At 42.2% G+C, this 20,915-nt stretch overlaps 1 long non-coding RNA gene across 1 annotated transcript in view; it reads left to right on the top strand.

Moving 5' to 3' along the window:
- Positions 1-501, top strand: part of LOC133558821 (uncharacterized) — a 48,645-nt gene extending 48,144 nt beyond the window's left edge. The window contains exon 2 of the long non-coding RNA XR_009808018.1: positions 354-501. This is a non-coding gene — a long non-coding RNA (uncharacterized LOC133558821). The remainder of the gene's footprint in view (positions 1-353) is intronic.
- The last annotated feature ends 20,414 nt before the right edge of the window (positions 502-20,915 follow it).

The raw sequence follows: 20,915 nt of genomic DNA, 5'->3' as shown, positions 1-20,915 counted from the left end.
TGAATAAAAAAAACTAACTTGTGTCTTTGCAAACCTTACAAAAGATCATTTTAATAGTACAACTAACAAAGATAAATATCTCCAGGCATTATTAGTCATTTTGCATGCGTATTTTAGAAGTTATGTTTGAATACATTTTTATTGCTTTTTTAGCATTATCTCAGGATTCAAAGTACATTCCAGTCAAATTGAGTAAAACACTACTTTTGGCATTTGCAAGATTTTAAAAAGCATATATTTTGAGTAAAACTCCCAACGATGCATTATTTCAGGCATTATTAGCTGACACAGCTGTCAGATGATGAGTCGCACAGGTGGTACATGTTAAACTAATCATCTGTTGTCCTTAACAGTGAGCGGCCGGGTGCAAGGAGAGTTATTGAGACCGGAGAGACGGAAGCAGAGACACACTTGGTGATGAGAAACCAGAGCGACTGAAAAGCTGAGACATTTTTGCTGTGTGACAAATGAAAGATTAAATCTCCTGTCAAACCCGAACAACTGGCTTCCAGTGTGACTGTGTTAGTAGAAAAGCTCCACACTTTTATATTTAGTATGACAATTATACTGTTATATTGAATACAAAAAACTAACTTGTGTATTTGCAAACCTTACAAAAGATCATTTGACTAGTACAACTAACAAAGATGAATATCTATAGGCCATCCATCCATCCATCTTCTTCTGCTTCTCCGGGGTCGGGTCGTGGGGGCAGCAGCCTAAGCAGGGAAACCCAGACTTCCCTCTCCCAAGCCACTTCCTCCAGCTCTTCCCGGGTGATCCTAAGGCGTTCCCAGGCCAGCCAACGTGTCCTGGGTCTTCCCCGTGGCCTCCTACCGGTTGGACATGCCCTAAACATCTCCCTAGGGAGAAGTTCGGGTGGCATCCTGACCAGATGCCAGAAACACCTCATTTGGCTCCTCTCTACATGGAGGAGCAGCGACTTTACTTTGAGTTCCTCCACGATGACAGAGCTTCTCACCCTATTCCTAAGGGAGAGCCCCGCCACCCGGCGGAGGAAACTTATTTCGGCCGCTTGTAGCCGTGATCTTGTCCTTTCAGTCATGACCCAAAACTCATGACCAATGGTACGAATATCAACGTAGATTGAGCGGTAAATTGAGAACTTGGCCTTCCGGCTTAGCTCCTTCTTCAATCAATCAATCAATCAATGTTTACTTATATAGCCCTAAATCACTAGTGTCTCAAAGGGCTGCACAAACCACCACGACATCCTCGGTAGGCCCACAAAAGGGCAAGGAAAACTCACACCCAGTGGGACATCGGTGACAATAATGACCTTCAACACAACGGATCGTTACAACGTCCGCATTACTGAAGACGCCAAAGTAATCCGCCTGTCGATCTCACAATTCACTCTTTCCTCACTCGTGAACAAGACACAGAGGTACTTGAACTCCTCCACTTGGGGCAGGGTCCCCTCCCCAACCTGAAGATGGCACTCCACCCTTTTCCGGGCGATAACCATGGACTCGGAATTGGAGGTGCTGATTCTCATCCCAGTCGCTTCACACTCGGCTGCGAAACCGATCCTGCGACAGCTGAAGAACCCGGCCAGATGAAGTCATCAGGACCACATCATCTGCAAAAAGCAGAAACGTGATCCCACGGCCAACGAACCAGAACCCCTCAACGCCTTGACTGTGGCTAGAAAATCTGTCCATAAATGTTATGAACAGAATCGGTGACAAAGGGGAGCCTTGGCGGAGTCCAACTCTCACTGGAAACGTGTCCGACTTACTACCAGCTCTTTGGACCAAGCTCTGACACTGATCGTACATGGAGCGAACAGCCCAAATCGGACAGTCCGATTCCCCTTACTCTCTGAGCACTCCCGACAGGACTTCCCGAGGGACACGGTCGAATGCCTTCTCCAAGTCCACAAAGCACATGTAGACTGACTGGGCAAACTCCCATGCACCTTCAAGGACCCTGACGAGAGCATTGAGCTGGTCCACAGTTCCAAGATAAGGACGAAAACCACACTGTTCCTCCTGAATCCAAGGTTGTACTATCCGGCGTAGCCTCCTCTCCAGTACACCTGAATAAACCTTTCCGGGAAGGCTGAGAAGTGTGATCCCAGGATAGTTGGAACACACCCTCCGGTCCCCTTTCTTAAATAGAGGGACCACCACCCTGGTCTGCCAATCCAGAGGAACCGCCCCCGATGTCCACGCGGTGCTGCAGAGTCTTGTTAACCAAGACAGCCCCACAGCATCCAGAGCCTTAAGGAACTCCGGGCGGCTCTCATCCACCCCCGGCCTGGGCCTTGCCACCGAGGAGCTTTTTAACTACCTCGGCAACCTCAGGTTAGCAAAGACACAAATTAGTTTGTTGTATTCAATATAACAGTATAATTGGCATACTAAATATAAAAAGTTTATAGACATAACTCCAAAACCAAACATAAAATCTGTCTAAAAAAGCCTGTAATATTGAATTTATGTGAATTTTAATAGAATTAGGTATTTTCGAAAGGATCACAAAAACAAAAATTATATTTTAATCACTTTGACAGTATACAGTCACATTCAATATGACAGTTTTTGAAACATAACTCCAAAAATACACATGCAAAATGTCTACTAATACCTGAAGAAATGTATCTTTGTGAGTTTTACCGAAAAAAAAAAAAAATGGTAAGGTTTGCAAGAACCAAAAGTATTTTTTTACTCAATTTGACAAGAATGTACATACTATCCTGAGATATTGCAAAAAAAGCAATACAAATGTATTTCAACATAATTTCTAATCCAAACGTGCATAATGTCAAAAAATGCCTGTGATATTGAACCCATGGGAGTTTAACTAGAACGATGTTTGCAAATACAAAAAATAGGTTTTACTCAATATAACTGTATACTGTAACACTCAATATTATTTAAGCATAACTCCTAAACCACACATGAAAAATGGCTAATAATGCCTGAAATAATGTATCTTTGGGAGTTTTACTCAAAATATATGCTATTTAAAATCTTGCAAATGCAAAAAGTAGTTTTTACTCATTATGACAGTAATGTTCATAGGATCCAGAGATAATGCGAAAAAAGCAAAAAAATGTATTCAAACATAATTTGTACTAGAAAAATGATCTTTTGTAAGGTTTGCAAAGACACAGTGTAGTTTTTTTTAATTCAATATAACAGTATTATTGTCATACTAAATATGAAAGGTTCCATCCATCCATCTTCTTCCGCTTATCCGAGGCGTTCCCAGGCCAGCCGGGAGACATAGTCATCCCAACGTGTCCTGGGTCTTCCCCGTGGCCTCCTACCGGTTGGACGTGTCCTAAACACCTCCTTAGGGAGGCGTTTGGGTGGCATCCTGACCAGATGCCCGAACCACCTCATCTGGCTCCTCTCGATGTGGAGGAGCAGCGGCTTTACTTTGAGTTCCTACCGGATGGCAGAGCTTCTCACCCTAATTCTAAGGGAGAGCCCCGCCACACGGCGGAGGAAACTCATTTTGGCCGCTTGTACTCGTGATATTATCCTTTCGGTCATGACCCAAAGCTCATGACCATAGGTGAGGATGGGAACGTAGATCGACCGGTAAATTGAGAGCTTTGCCTTCCGGCTCAGCTCCTTCTTCACCACAACGGATCGGTACAACGTCCGCATTACTGAAGACGCCGCACCGATCCGCCTGTCGATCTCACGATCCACTCTTCCCTCACTCGTGAACAAGACTCCTAGGTACTTGAACTCCTCCACTGGGGCAGGGTCTCCTCCCCAACCCGGAGATGGCATTCCACCTTTTTCCGGGCGAGAACCATGGACTCGGACTTGGAGGTGCTGATTCTCATTCCGGTCGCTTCACACTCGGCTGCAAACCGATCCACTGAGAGCTGAAGATCCCGGTCAGATGAAGCCATCAGGACCACATCATCTGCAAAAAGCAGAGACCTAATCCTGCGGTCACCAAACCGGAACCCCTCAATGCCTTGACTGCGCCTAGAAATTATGTCCATAAAAGTTATGAACAGAATCGGTGACAAAGGACAGCCTTGGCGGAGTCCAACCCTCACTGGAAATGTGTTCGACTTACTGCCGGCAATGCGGACCAAGCTCTGGCACTGATCGTACAGGGAGCGGACCACCACAATCAGAAAGGCCGATACCTCATATTCTCTGGGCACTCCTCACAGGACTTCGAAAGGGACACGGTCGAATGCCTTCTCTAAGTCCACAAAGCAAATGTAGACTGGTTAGGCAAACTCCCATTCACCCTCAAAAACCCTGACGAGAGTATAGAGCTGGTTCACAGTTCCACGACCAGGACGAAAACCACACTGTTTCTCCTGAATCCGAGGTTTGACTATCCGGCGTAGCCTCCTCTCCAGTACACCTGAATAAACCTTACCGGGAAGGCTGAGGAGTGTGATCCCACGATAGTTGGAACACACCCTCTGGTCCCCCTTCTCAAAAAGAGGGACCACTACCCCGGTCTGCCAATCCAGAGGTACCACCCCGATATCCATGCGATGCTGCAGTCTTGTCAACCAAGACAGCCCCACAGCATCCAGAGCCTTAAGTAATTCCGGGCGGGACTCATCCACACCCGGGGCCTTGACATTGAGGTGATTTTTAACTTCCTCGGCAACATAAGCCTCAGAAATAAGACAGCCCACCACAAAGTCCCCAGGCACTGCTTCCTCATAGGAAGATGTGTAAGTGGGTTTGAGGAGGTCTTTGAAGTATTCCTTCCACCAATCCACAACATCCGCAGTTGAGGTCAGCAGAACCCCATCCCCACCATACACGGTGTTGACAGTGCACTGCTTTCCCTTCTTGAGGCGGCGGATAGTGGTCCAGGATCACTTCGAAGCCGTGTCTGACTTTTTGCCTCCGAAAACCTAAAGCTGCACACCACTTGGCCTGTCGGTACCTGTCCACTGCTTCCGGAGTCCTATGAGCCAAAAGAACCCCATAGGACTCCTTCTTCAGCTTGACGGCATCCCTCACCGCCAGAGTCCAACAACGGGTTCTAGGATTACCGCCACGACAGGCACCAACTACCTTGCGGCCACAGCTCCAATCAGCCGCCTGGACAATAGAAGTGCGGATCATGGTCCACTCGGACTCAATGTCCAGCACCTCCCTCGTGACATGTTCAAAGTTCTTCCGGAGGTGGGAATTGAAACTCTCTCTGACAGGAGACTCTGCCAGACTTTCCCTGCAGACCTTCACAATTCCTTTGGGCCTGCCAGGTCTGACCGGCAACCTCCACCACCATCGCAGCCAACTCATTACGAGGTGATGATCGGTAGAAAGCTCCGCCCCTCTCTTCACCCGAGTGTCCAAAACATGAGGCCGCAAATCCGATGACACAACTACAAAGTCGATCATGGAACTACGGCCTAGGGTGTCCTGGTGACAAGTGCTCATATGGACACCCTTATGTTTGAACATGTTGTTTGTTATGGAAAATCTGTGATGAGCACAAAAGTCCAATAACAAAGCACCACTCGGGTTCAGATCCGGGCGGCCATTCTTCCCAATCACGCCTCTCCAGGTTTCACTGTCGTTGCCAACATGAGCGTTGAAGTTCCCCAGTAGGACAAGGGAATCACCCGGGGTAGCACTCTCCAGTACTCCCTCGAGTGAACCTAGAAAGGGTGGGTACTCTGAACTGCTGTTTGGTGCGTAGCCTCCCCCCAACCGAAGGCGGAGGGAGGCTACCCTCTTGTCCACTGGGTTGAACTCCAACGTGCAGGCTTTGAGCCGGGGGTTAACGAGAATTTCCACCCAAGCCCGTTGCCTCTCACTGCCGGCAATGCCAGAGTGGAAGAGAGTCCAGGCCCTCTCGGGAGAAGTGGTTCCATAGCCTTTGCAGCCGGAAATTCTTCACTTTGCGCAATAGCTCCAGCTCCTTCCCCCCCGGTGAGGTGACGTTCCACGTCCCAAAAGCTAGCTTATGTAGCCTAGGATCGGACCGCCAAGTGCCCTGCCTTCGGCTCCCAACCAGCTCACATCGCACCCGACCTCTATGGCCCCTGCTATTGGTGGTGAGCCCGTTGGAGGGGCGACCCACGTTGCCTCTTCGGGCTGCCCCATGAGAAGAGCCCCTGCCACCAGGCGCTTGCCATCGTGCCCCACCTCTGGGCCTGGCTCCAGCGGGGCGCCCCGGTGACCCGCGTCCGGGCGAGGGAAATTTGGGTCCTCGATACGTCTTCTTTATAAAGGTCATCGAGCTGCTCTTTGTCTGATCCCTCACCTAGGACCTGTTTGCCTTGAGACCCTACCAGGGGGGCTTTCACCCCCGGACAACATAGTTCCTGGGATCATTGGGACATGCAAACTCCTCTACCACGATAAGGTGGCAGCTCAGAGAGGGGGGGAAAAAAGGCAATAAAAATGTATACAAACAAAACTTCTAAACAACACATGCAAAATGGCTAATAATGCCTATATATATATATATATATATATATATATATATATATATATATGTATATATATATATATATATATATATATATATATATATATATATATATATATATATATATATATTTTTTTTTTTTTTTTTTTTTTTTTTTTTTTTTATTTTAATTTTTTTTTAATTGCATCTAATAATGCCTGAAGAAATTTATTTTTAAGAGTTTTACTGTAAAAAAAAACATTTGGTAAGGTTTGCAAAAACAAAAATAAATTTTTTACTCTGTTTGTCAGGAATGTACTTACAATCCTGAGATAATGCGAAAAAAGCAATAAAAATGTATTTCAACATATTTCTTAATGTAAACGTGCAAAATGTCTGAAAATGCCTGTGATATTGAATCCATGTGAGTTTCACTAGAAACTAGTGAAACTAGTTTTGGTGACAAACCCCAATATGCAGAAAAGGAGGCAGGCATGGAGTGAAAAAAACATGGGTTTAATATGAACAACTAGAACAAAACCAAACAAAAAGCTCAAACCAAAAGCGCGCACATGGGTGGAGAACAAAAAAAAGGCCTAGCGTGGATGCTAACAGGTGTCCTGCACGAAACAGAAACACTGGAAACAGCTAATGGCTAACATGAAAACACAAAACCAAAAAACTAGGAGAAAACTAACTACAAATAGCTAACAGGAACAGCTTACCGCTACGACGACAAGGACAAATAGTAGCATGACAGGTAGTAGGTGTAATGATGACATCAACAAATCAAGACAGGTAGCAACGACACAAGAGCGACATGCAATAAAATAGTCCAGCACTGACTGGAGGAACAAAGGAGGTAAAATAGGACCTGGCTGAGTGACAATGGTCATTTCATGGGCGACCGCCTCGCATTTTGCAGCGGCGTTCTATTCACCCTTGCCACTTGACTCGTCCCCGCTGGGTGCGGGGACACTTGCCCTGGCAACCCACCACCTTGTCCTCCCTCCACCTTCCCTTGACTTTGGACTGTTTTTTTTTTCTAAGGGGGGGTTCGTGAAACGTCTGGTATCCATTATGGGAGGGGGGGCTACTGTCAGGTTTGCTACTGACAGTTTGTGTTTTAGTTTCTCCTCTGTGTGTTTAGTATTTCCTCTCCTTAGTTCCTGTCAGCACTCTTATTTGGGTTAGCTTCCTGTTTGTCTCCCTGAGTGTTTTGTTTCCCCTCAACTGTGGCAGATTGGCACCTAGCCACACCTGACCTCTGTGGCCGTCAAGAGTATGGTAGACGTCATCATTACTGAAGACACCGCACTGATCCACCTCTCGATCTCACGATCCACTCTTCCCTCACTTGTGAACAAGACTCCTAGGCACCTGATTTCCTCCACTTGGGGCAGGGTCTCCTCCCAAACCCGGAGATGGCACTCCATCCTTTTCCGGCCAGGAACCATGGACTCGGACTTGGAGGTGCTGATTCTCATTCCGGTCGTTTCACACTCGACTGACAACCGATCCAGTGAGAGCTGAAGAGCCCTGCCAAATGAAACCATTAGGACCACATCATCTGCAAAAAGCAGAGACCTAATCCTGCATCCACCAAACCGGAACCCCTCAACGCCTTAACTGTGCCTACAAATTCTATCCATAAAAGTTATGAACAGAATCTGTGAAAAAGGACAGCCATGGCGGAGTCCAACCCTCACTGGATACATTTCTGACTTACTGACGGCAATGCGGACCAAGCTCTGACACTGATCGTACAGGGAGCAAAGCGCAACAGTCAGACTGTCCGATACCCCATACTCTCTGAGCACCCCCCACAGGACTTCCCGAAAGACACGGTCGAATGACTTCTCCAAGTCCACAAAGCACATTTGGACTGGTTGGGCAAACTCCTATGCACCCTCAAGAACCCTGCCGAGAGTATAGAGCTGGTCCACAGTGCCACGACCAGGACAAAAACCACACTGTTCCTCCTGAATCCAAGTTTCGACTATCCAGCGTAACCTCCTCTTCAGTACACCTGAATAAACCTTACCTGGAAGACTGAGGCGTGTGATCCCACAATAGTTGGAACACACCCTCCGGTCTCCCTTCTTAAAAAGAGGGACCCCAACCCCGGTCTGCCAATGCAGAGGTACCGCCCCCGATATCCACGCGATGCTGCAGAGTCTTGTCAACCAAGACAGGTCCACAGCATCCAGAGCCTTAAGGAACTCCGGGCAGATCTCTTCCACCCCCGGGGCCTTGTCACCGAGGAGCTTTTTAACCACCTCGGCAACCTCAGCCCCAGAAATATGAGAGCCCGCCACAGAGACCCCAGGCACTGCTTCCTCATAGGAAGACGTATTGGTGGGATTGAGGAGGTCTTCGAAAAATTCCTTCCACCGATCCACAACATCCGCAGTCGAGGTCAGCAGAACCCCATCCCCACCATACACGGTGTTGACAGTGCATTGCTTCCCCTCCCAGAGGAGGCGGGTAGCGGTCCAGAATCGCTTCGAAACCATCCGGAAATCGTATTCCATGGCTCCCTCGAACTCCTCCCATGTACAAGTTTTTGCCTCAGCAACCGCTAAAGCTGCACACCGCTTGGCCTGTCGGTACCTGTCCAATGCCTCCGGAGTCCTATGAGCCAAAAATTAAAGTTAAAGTAAATTACCAATAATTGTCTCACACACACACTAAGTGTGGCAAAATTATTCATTTGACCCATCACCCTTGTTGTTCCTGGGAGGTGAGGGGAGCAGTGGGCAGCAGCGGTGTCGCGCCAAGGAAACTTTTTTCTTGATTTAACACCCAATTCCAACCCTTGATGCTGAGTGCCAAGCAGGGAGGTAATGGATCCCATTTTTATAGTCTTTGGTATGAATCGGCCGGGATTTGAACTCACAACATACCGATCTCGGGGCGGGCACTCCAACCACTAGGTCACTGAGTAGAACCAGATAGGACTCCTTCTTTAGCTTGACGGCATCCCTCACCTCCAGAGTCCACCAACAGGTTCTAGGATTACCGCCACGACAGTCACCAACTACCTTGCGGCCACAGCTCCAATCAGCCACCTCGACAATAGAAGTGCGGAACATGGCCCGCTCGGACTCAATGTCCAGCACCGCCCTCGTGACATGTTCAAAGTTGTTCCGGCGGTGGGCATTGAAACTCTCTCTGACAGGACACTCTGCCAGACGTTCTGGCGGTATAGCTTGGTTGGTAGAGTGGCCGTGCCACCAACTTGGGGGTTGCAGGTTCGATTCCCACTTCCGCCATCCTAGTCACTGCTGTTATGTCCTTGGGCAAGACACTTTACCAACCATCTACCCAGTGCCACCCACACTAGTTTAAATGTAACATAAATATTGGATTTCACTATGTAAAGCACTTTGAGTCACTAGAGAAAAGCACTATATAAATATAATTCACTTCACGTTCCCAGCAGACCCTCAAAATGCGTTTGGGCCTGCCAGGTCTGTCCGGCATCCTCCCCCACCATTGCACCCAGCTCACCAACAGGTGATGATCGGTAGAAAACTCTGCCCCTCTCTTCACCCGAGTGTCCAAAACATGAGGCCGTAAATCCGATGACACAATTACAAAGTCGATCATGGAACTGCGGCCTAGGGTGTCCTGGTGCCAAGTGCACATAAGGACACCCATTTTTTTTAACTTGGTGTTTGTTATGGACAATCTGTGACGAGCACCAAAGTCCAATAACAAAACATCACTCGGGTTCAGATCCGGGCGGCCATTCTTCCCAATCACGCCTCTCCAGGTTCCACTGTCATCGACCAAAATGAGCATTAAAATCCCACATTAGGACTAGGGAATCGCCCGGGTAGCACTCTCCAGTACTCCCTCGAGTGTACCCAGAAAGGGTGGATATTCTGAACTGCTGTTTGGTGCGTAAGCACAAACAACAGTCAGGACCCGTCCCCCCACCCGAAGGCGGATGGAGGCTACCCTTTCGTCCACTGGGTTGAACTCCAACGTGCAAGCTTTTTAGCCAGGAGCCAACGAGAATTGCTACCCCAGCCCGTCTTCTCTCACTGCTGGCAACGCCAGAGTGGAAGACAGTCAAGTCCCTCTCGGGAAAAGTGGTTCCAGAGCCCTTGCTGTGCGTCGAAGTGAGTCCAACTACATCCAGCCGGAAGTTCTCTACTTTGCGCACTAGCTTTAGGCTCCTTCCCCCCCCAGTGAGATGACGTTCCACGTCCCAAGAGCAAGCTTATGTAGCCGAGGATCGGACCGCCAAGATCCCTGCCGCCCAGCTCAAATTCAAATCATACCCTACCCCTATGGCCCCTGCTATGGGTGGTTAGCCCATTGGAGTGGGGGACCCAGGTTGCCTCTTCAGGCTGTGCCCAGTCGGGCCCCATGGGAACAGGCCCGGCCACCAGGCGCTCGCCATCGTGCCCCACCTCAGAGCCCGGCTCCAGAAGGGGGCCCCGGTGACCCACGTCTGGGTGAGGGAAATCTGGGGCCTCGATATGTTTTCTTTGTAAAGGTCTTTGAGCTGCTCTTTGTCTGATCCATCACCTATGAATTAATTGCCTTGGGAGGCTCTACCAGGGGGCATAAATTCCCCGGACAACATAGCTCCTAGGATCACTGGGACAAGCAAACTCCTCGACCATGATAAGGTGGCAGCTCAGAGAGGAGACAAAAAAGTATAGAGCTGGTCCACAGTTCCAAGACCAGGACAAAAACCACACTGTTCCTCCTGAATCCGAGGTTTGAGTATCCGGCGTAGGCTCCTCTCCAGTACACCTGAATAAACCTTACCGGTAAGGCTGAGGAGTGTGATCCCACGAGAGTTGGAACACACCCTCTGGTCTCCTTTCTTACAGAGAGGGACCACAACCCTGGTCTGCCAATCCAGATGCACCGCCCCCGATATCCACGCGATGCTGCAGAGTGTTGTCAACCAAGACAGCCCCACAGCATCCAGAGCCTTAAGGAACTCCGGGCGGGTTTCGTCCACCGAGGAGCTTTTTAACTACCTCAGTGACCTCAGCCCCAGAAATAGCAGAGTCCACCACAGATTCCCCAGGTACTGCTTCCTCATAGGAAGACATGTTGGTGGGATTGAGGAGGTCTTCGAAGTATTCCTTTCACCTATCCACAACATCCGCAGTTGAGGTCAGCAGAACACCATCCGCACCATACACGGTGTTGATAGTGCACTGCTTCCCCTTCCTGAGGCGGCGGACGGTGGTCCAGAATCGCTTCGAAGCCATCAGGAAGTCGTTTTCCACGACTTCCCTGAACTCCTCCCATGTCCGGGTTTTTGCCTCCTCAACCGCTGAAGCCGCACACCGCTTGGCCTGTCGGTATCTGTCCACTGCCTCCGGAGTCCTATGAGCCAAAAGGACCCGATAGGACTCTTTCTTCAGCTTGACGGCATCCCTCAACGCTGGTGTCCACCAAGGGGTTTTAGGATTGCCGCCCCGACAGGCACCAACTACCTTGCGGCCACAGCTCCGATCTTCCGCCTCGACAATAGAGGCGTGGAACATGTTCCACTCGAACTCAATGTCCCGCACCTCCCTCGTGACATGTTCGAAGTTCTTCCGGAGGTGGGAATTGAAACTTTCTTTGACAGGCGACTCTGCCAGACGTTCCCAGCAGACCCTCACAATGCGTTTGGGCCTGCCAGGTCTGTCTGCATCCTCCCACCATTGCAGCCAACTCACCACCAGGTGGTGATCGGTAGAAAGCTCCGCCCCTCTCTTCACCTGAGTGTCCAAAACATAAGGCGGCAAATCCGATGACACAACTACAAAGTCGATCATGGAACTGCGGCCTAGGGTGTCCTGGTGCCAAGTGCACATATGGACACCCTTATGTTTAAACATGGTGTTTGTAATGGACAAACTATGACGAGCACAAAAGTCCAATAACAAAACACCACTCGGGTTCAGATCCGGGCGGCCAATCACGCCTCTCCAGGTTTCACTGTCGTTGCCAACATGAGCGTTGAAGTCCCCCAATAGGACAAGGGAATCACCCAGGGGAGCACTTTCCAGTACTCCCTCGAGTGTACCCAAAAAGGGTGGGTACTCTTAACTGCTGTTTGGTGCATAAGCACAAACAACAGTCAGTACCCGTCCCCCCACCCGAAGGCAGAGGGAGGTTACCCTTTCTTCCACCGGGTTGAACTCCAACGTGCATGCTTTAAGCCGGGGGGAAACCAGAATTGCCACCCCAGCCCGTCTCCTCTCACTGTCGGCAACGCCAGAGCTGAAGAGGGTCCAGTCCCTCTCGAGAGAAGTGGTTCCAGAGCCCTTGCTGTGCGTCGAAGTGAGTCCGACTATATCCAGCCGGAACTTCTCCACTTCGCGCACTAGCTCAGGCTCTTTTCACCCCAGTGAGGTGACGTTCCACGTCCCAAGAACTAGCTTCTGTAGCCGAAGATCGGACCTCCAAGTGCCGTGCCTTACGCTCCCGCCCAGTTTACATTGCACCCGACCTCTATGGCCCCTGCTATGGGTTGTGAGCCCATTGGCGGGGTGACCCATGTTGCCTCTTCGGGCTGTGCCCGGCCGGGCCCCATGGGAACAGGCCCGGCCACCAGGCGCTCGTCATCGTGCCCAACCTCTGGGCCAGGCTCCAGAGGGGGGCCCCGGTGACCCGCGTCCGGGCTAGGGAAATCTGGGTCCATGTTTTGTCTTCTTCATAGAGGTATTCGAGCTGCTCTTTGTCTGATCCCTCACCTAGAACCTGTTTGCCTTGGGAGACCCTACCAGGGGGCATAAAGCCCTCGGACAACATAGCTCCTAGGATCATTGGGACACGCAAACTCCTCTACCATGATAAGGTGACAGCTCAGAGAGGAGCATTATTGTCATATTGAGTAAAAAACGACTTTTTGCATTTGCAAGATTTAAAAAAGCATATGTATCGAGTAAAATTCCCAAAGATGCATTATTTCAGGCATTATTGGCCATTTTTCATTAATGGTTTAGAAGTAATTTTTAAATAACTGTCATATTGAGTGTTAAAGTATAGAGTCATTTTGAGTAAAACCTAATTTTTGTATTTGCCAACCAAAGAAAAACTACTGTTTCTAATAAAGCTCACATGGATTCAATATCACAGGCATTTTTAGACATTTTGCACTCTTGGATTACGAATTATGTTGAAATACATTTTTATTGATTTTTTTCGCAGTATCGCAGGATTGTAAGTACATTCCTGTCAAATTGAGTAAAAAAATACTTTTTTTTTTTTCAGTAAAACTCTCGAAGATACATTTATTCATTCATTATTAGACATTTTGCCTGTGTATTTTTGGAGTTATGATTAAATTAATTTTATTGATTTTTTCGCATTATCTCAGGAATCTAAGTTCATTGCTGTAAAGTTGGGTAAAAATTACTTTTTAATTTTGCAGACCTTACCAAATGTTCTTTTTTTTCCAGTAAAACTCAGAACAATATATTATTTCAGGCAGCATTAGCCATTTTTCATGTGTGGTTTAGAAGTTATGCTTAAATAACTGTCATATTTAGTGTTACAGTGTACAGTCATATTGAGTAAAACCTATGTTTTGTATTTGAAAACCATAGAAAAAACACTGTTTCTAGTAAAACTCCCATGGATTCAATATCACAGGCATTTTTAGACATTTTGCACATTTGGATTAGGAATTATGTTGAAATCCATTTGTATTGCTTTTTTTTTCGAAACATCTCAGGATTGTAAGTATATTCTTGTCAAATAAGTAAATAATTGCTTTTTTTTTTGCAAACCTTACCAAATGTTTCTTTCCCAGTAAAACTCACAAAGATGCATTATTTCAGGCATTATTAGCCATTTTTCACATGTGGTTTAGAAGTCATGTTTAAATAACTGTCATATTGAGTGTTAAAGTATAGAGTCATATTGAGTATAATACAATTTTTGTATTTGCAAATGTTGCACGTTTGGAATAGAAATAATGTTGGAATACATTTGAATTGCTTTTTTTTTTTTTTTTTTGCAATATCTCAGGATTGTAAGTACATTCCTTTAAAGTTAAGTAAAAATTTACTTTTTGTTTTTGCAAACCTTACCAAATGTTTTTTTTTTTCCAGTAAAACTCTCAAAGATACATTTCTTCAGTCATTTTTAGACATTTTGCATACGTATTTTTGGAGTTATGCTTCAAAAACGGTCATATTGAGAGTGACCATATACCATATAGTGTGTAAAACTTAGTTTTTGTATTTGTGAAACATTCTAAAATACCTGATACAGGTAAAACTCACATAAAATCAATATTACAGGATTTTTTTTAGACAGATTGTATGTTTGGTTTTGGAGTTGTGTTTATAAACCTTTCATATTTAGAATAACAATTATCCTGTTATATTGAATAAAAAAACTAACTTTTGTCATTGCAAACCTTACAAAATGTCATTTTACTAGTACAACTAACAAAGATTAATATCTCTAGGCAAATATATGTTTTTTTTTTCCAGTAAAACTCTCAAATATACATTTCTCCAGGCAATATTAGACATTTTGCATGGGTATTTTTGGAGTTATGCTTCTAAATATGTCATAATGAGTGTGACTCTATACTGTCATAGTGAGTAAAACACATTGTACTAGTACAACTAACAAAGATAAGTATCTCTAGGCATTATAAGCCATTTTGCATGTGTAGTTTAGAAGTTATGTTTGAGTACATTTATATTGCTTTTTCGCATTATCTCAGGATCCTAAGAACATTTTTGGCATATTGAGTAAAAAAATTACTTTTTGCATTTTCAAGATTTGAAAAAAGCATATGTTTCGAGTAAAACTCCCAAAAATGCATTATTTCAGGCATTATTAGCCATTTTTCATGTGTGGTTTAGAAGTAATGTTTAAATAACTGTAATATTGAGTTTTACAGTATAGAGTCATATTGAGTAAAACATAATTTTTGTATTTGCAAACCATAGAAAAACAACTGTTTCTAGTAAAACTCACATGGATTCAATATCACAGGCATTTTTAGACATTTTGCACGTTTGGATTAGGAATTATGTTGGAATAAATTGTATTGCTTTTTTGCATTATCTCAGGAATCAAAGCTCATTGAGTAAAAAAATACTTTTTGTTTTTGCAAAACTTACCAAATGTTTTTTTTTCAGTAAAACTCTCAAAGATACATTTCTTCAGTCATTATTAGACATTTTGCCTGTGTTTTTTGGAGTTTTGTTTCAAAAATTGTCATAATGAGTGTGACCATTGTTTGTCATAGTGAGTAAAACTTAGTTTTTGTATTTCTGAAACTTTCAAAATACCTGATTCTGGTAAAACTCACATAAATTCAAATATTAAAATGTTTTTTTAGACAGATATTATGTTTGGTTTTGGAGTTATGTTTATAAACCTTTCATATTTAGTATGACATTTATACTGTTAAATTGAATAAAAAAACTAACTTTTGTCTTTGCAAACCTTAAAATATTTCATTTTACTAGTACAACTAACAACAAAAAATACCTCTAGGTATTATAAGCCATTTTGCTTGTGTATTTTAAAAGTTATGTTTGAATACATTTTTATTGTGTTTTTTTTATTATTATCTCAGGATTCTACGAACATTATTGTCATATTGAATAAAAAACTACTTTTTGCATTTGCAAGATTTTAAAAAGCATATGTTTCGAGTAAAACTCCCAAAGATGCATTATTTCAAGCATTATTAGCCATTTTTCATTTGTGGTTTAGAAGTATCCATCCATTTTCTACCGCTTATTAAATAACTCTCATATTAAGTGTTACAGTGTAGAGTCATATTGAGAAAAAAAAAAAAAAATTGTATTTGCAAACCATAGAAAAACAACTAGAGGGGGGGGGGAGTAAAACTCTCAAATATACATTTCTCCAGGCAATATTAGACATTTTGCATGGGTATTTTTGGAGTTATGCTTCTAAATATGTCATAATGAGTGTGACTCTATACTGTCATAGTGAGTAAAACACATTGTACTAGTACAACTAACAAAGATAAATATCTCTAGGCATTATAAGCCATTTTGCATGTGTAGTTTAGAAGTTATGTTTGAATACATTTGTATTGCTTTTTCGCATTATCTCAGGATCCTAAGAACATTTTTGTCATATTGAGTAAAAAAACTACTTTTTGCATTTGCAAGATTTAAAAAAGCATATGTTTCGAGTAAATCTCCTATTAGTGGTTTAGAAGTAATGTTTAAATAACTGTAATATTAAGTGTTACAGTATATAGAGTCATATTGAGTAAAACATAATTTTTGTATTTGCAAACCATAGAAAAACAACTGTTTCTAGTAAAACTTACATGGATTCAATATCACAGTAATTTTTAGACATTTTTCACGTTTGGATTAGGAATTATGTTGAAATACATTTTTATTGCATTTTGCGCATTATCTCAGGATTCTAAGTACATTCCTGTCAAATTGAGTAAAAAATTAATTTTTGCATTTGCAAACTTTAGCAAATGTTTTTTTTCCAGTAAAACTCTCAAAAATACATTTCGTCAGGCATTATGAGACATTTTGCATGTGTATTTTTGGAGTTATGCTTAAATAACTGTCATATTGAGTGTGAATGTATCCAGTCATATTGAGTCAAACCTATTTTTTTTGTATTTACAAACCATTGAAAAACAATTTTTTCTAGTAAAACTCCCATTGATTCAATATCACAGGCATTTTTAGACATTTTGTACGTTTGGATTAGGAATTAGGTTTGACATACATTTCAATCAATCAATCAATCAATGTTAACTTATACAGCCCTAAATCACTAGTGTCTCATGTGTATTGATTTTATCATAATATCTCAGGAATGTAAGTACATTCCTTGTCAAATTGAGTAAAAATATACTTTTTGTCTTTGCAAACCTTACCAAATGTTATTTTTCCAGTAAAAGTGAAGTGAATTATATTTATAAAGCGCTTTTTCTCTAGTGACTCAAAGCGCTTCACATATTGAAACCCAATATCTAAGTTACATTCAAACCAGTGTGGGTGGGACTGGTATCAGGTGGGTAAAGTGTCTAGCCCAAGGACACAACGGCAGTGACTAGGATGGCAGAATCGGGAATCGAACCTGCAACCCTCAATTTACTGACACGGCCACTTTACCAACCGAGCTAAACCGCTAAAACTATCCCAGATACTTTTCTTCAGGCACTATTAGACATGTTGCATGTGTATTTTTGAAGTTATGTCTTAAAAACTGTCTATATGAGTTTGCCCTAATACTGTCATAGTGAATAAAACTGAATTTTTGTATTTGTGAACCTTTCCAAAATACCAGATACTGGTAAAACTCACATTAATTCAATATTACAGGATTTTTTAGACGGATGGTATGTTTAGTTTTGGAGTTATGTTTATAAACCGTTCATAATAAGTATGACAATCATACTGTTATATTGAATAAAAAAACTAACTTTTGTCTTTGCAAACCTTTCTAGTACAACTAATCTCAAGGCATTATCAGCCATTTTGCATGTGTTGTTTAGAAGTTATGTTTGAATACATTTTTTATTGCTTTTTTAGCATTATTTCTGGATTCTATGAACATTACTGTCATATTGAGTAAAAAACTACTTTTTACATTTGCAAGATTTTAAAAAGCATATGTTTCGAGTAAAACTCCCAAAGATGCATTATTTCAGGCATTATTAGCCATTTTTCATTTGTGGTTTAGAAGTAATGTTTAAATAACTGTCATATTTAGTGTTACAGTATAGAGTCATATTGAGTAAAACCTAATTTTTGTTTTTGCAAACCATAGAAAAACATGATTCTAGTAAAACTCACATGGATTCAATATCACAGGCATTTTTAGACATTTTGCACGTTTTGATTGGGAACTATGTTGGATTACATTTGTATAGCTTTTTTCGCAATATCTCAGGATTAAAAGTATATTTCTGTCAAATTGAGTGAAACATTATTTTTTAATTTTGCAAACTTTACCAAATGTTCTTTTTTTTCCAGTAAAACTCACAACAATACATTATTTCAGGCATTATTAGCCATTTTTCATGTGTGGTTAAGAAGTTATGCTTAAATAACTGTCATATTGAGTGTTACAGTATACAGTTATATTGATAAAAACCTATTTTTGTATTTGCAAACAATAGAAAAACAACTGTTTCTAGTAAAACTCACATGGATTCAATACAACAGGCATTTTTAGATATTTCGCACTTTTGGATTAAAAATTATGTTGGAATACATTGTTATTGCTTTTTTCGCAATATCTCAGGATTGTAAGTAAATTCCTGTCAAATATAAACAAAAATATTTTTTGTTTAAAACTCACAAAGATACATTTCTTCAAGCATTATGAGACATTTTGCAAGTGTGTTTTTGGAGTTGTTTCAAAAACTGTCATTTTCAGTGTGAACGTATACAGACATATTGAGTAAAACTTATTATTTTGTATTTGCAAACCATTGAAAAACAACTGTTTCTAGTAAAACTCCCATTGATTCAATATCACAAGCATTTTTAGACATGTTGCACGTTTGGATTAGGAAATAGCTTGAAATACATTCGTATTGCTTTTTTCGCAATATCTCAGGATTGTAAGTACATTCCTGTCAAATTGAGTAAAGAAATACTTTTTGTCTTTGCAAACCTTACCCAAAAATGTTTTTCCCGTAAAACTCTCCCAAATACATTTCTTTAGGCACTATTCGACATTTTGGATGTGTATTTTTGGAGTTATGTTTCAAAAACTGTCCTATTGAGTTTGCCCGTATACTGTCATACTGAGTAAAACCTAATTTTTGTATTTGTGAACCTTTCCAAATTACCAAATACTGATAAAACTAACATTAATTCAATAATACAGGATTTTTTTAGACGGATGTTATGTTTAGTTTTGGAGTTATGTTTATAAACCTTTCATATTAATTATGACAATCATACTGTTATATCGAATAAAAAAAAAAAAAAAACTTTTGTCTTTGCATACCTTACAAAATATATTATTTCTAGTACAACTTATCTCAAATCATTAGCCATTTTGCATGTATTGTTTTGAAGTTATATTTGAATAAATTTTGTATTGCTTTTTTAGCATTATCTCTGGATTCTATGAACATTACTGTCATATTGAGTAAAAAACTACTTTTTGCATTTGCAAGATTTTAAAAAGCATACGTTTCGAGTAAAACTCGCAAAGATACATTATTTCAGGCTTTATTAGCCATTTATCATTTGTGGTTTAGGAGTTGTGTTTAAATAACTGTCATATTGAGTGTTACAGCATAGAGTCATATTGAGTAAAACCTAATTTTTGTATTGGCAAACCATACAAAAACAACTGTATCTAGTAAAACTAAAATGGATTCAATATCACAGGCCTTTTTAGACATTTTGCACGTTTGGGGTAGGAAATTTGTTGAAATATATTGGTATTGCATTTTTTTTTTTTGCAATATCTGAGGATTGTGAGTTCATTACTGTAAAATTGAGTAAAAAATTACTTTTTATTTTTGCAAACCTTACCAAAAAGTTTTTTTTCCAGTGAAACTCTCAAAGATACATTTCTTCAGGCATTGTTAGACATTTTGCATGTGTATTTTTGGAGTTATGTTTCAAAAACTGTCATATTGAGTTTGACCGTATACTGTCATAGTAAGTAAAACTTAATTTTTGTATTTGTGAACTTTTCCAAAATACATGATACTGGTAAAGCTCATTATTTTAATATTACAGGCTTTTTTTTAGACAGATTTTATGTTTGGTTTTGGAGTTATGTTTATAAACCATTCATAATTAATCAATTATACTGTTATACTGAATAAAAAAAATAACTTTTGTCTTTGCAAACCTTACAAAAGATAATTTTTCTAGTACAACTAACAAAGATAAATATCGCAAGGCATTATTAGCCATTTTGCATGTGTTGTTTAGAAGTTATGTTTGAAAACATTTGTATTGCTTTTTTTCGCATTATCTCTGGATCCTATGAACATTACTGTCATATTGAGTAAAAACTACTTTTTGCATTTGCAAGATGTTAAAAAGCATATGTTTCGAGTAAAACTCCCAAAGATACATTATTTTGGGCCATTTTTCATGTGTGGTTTAGGAGTTATGTGTAAATAACTGTCATATTGAGTGTTACGGTAAAACCAATTTTCTGTATTTGCAAACCATAGAAAAACAACTATTTCTAGTAAAACTCCCATGGATTCCTTATCACAGGCATTTTTAGACATTTTGCACGTTTTGATTAGATATTATGTTGGAATACATTTTTATTGTTTTTTTCGCATTATCTCAGGATTCTAGGAGTAGCTGTGCAACTGGGGAGCCACAGTTACTTCTCATCCCATTCGGTCTGCAACAGACGGCGCCATCATCTCGACTGGGTCTGCGACAGACGCCACCATCATCTCCGGTTGGTCTGCAACCTACGGCGCGATCACGCATTCCGGTGGGCCAACAGACTCCACCACGCACGCCGGTGAGCCATCCGACTCCACCACGCAAGCCGGTGAGACAGCAGACTCCACCACGCACTCCGGTGGG

This window comes from Nerophis ophidion, linkage group LG09 (genome assembly GCF_033978795.1).
Source record: "Nerophis ophidion isolate RoL-2023_Sa linkage group LG09, RoL_Noph_v1.0, whole genome shotgun sequence".
NCBI lineage: Eukaryota > Metazoa > Chordata > Actinopteri > Syngnathiformes > Syngnathidae > Nerophis > Nerophis ophidion.
Note: the sequence above shows the minus strand (reverse complement) of the source record. Positions and strands in the feature narration are given on the sequence as shown.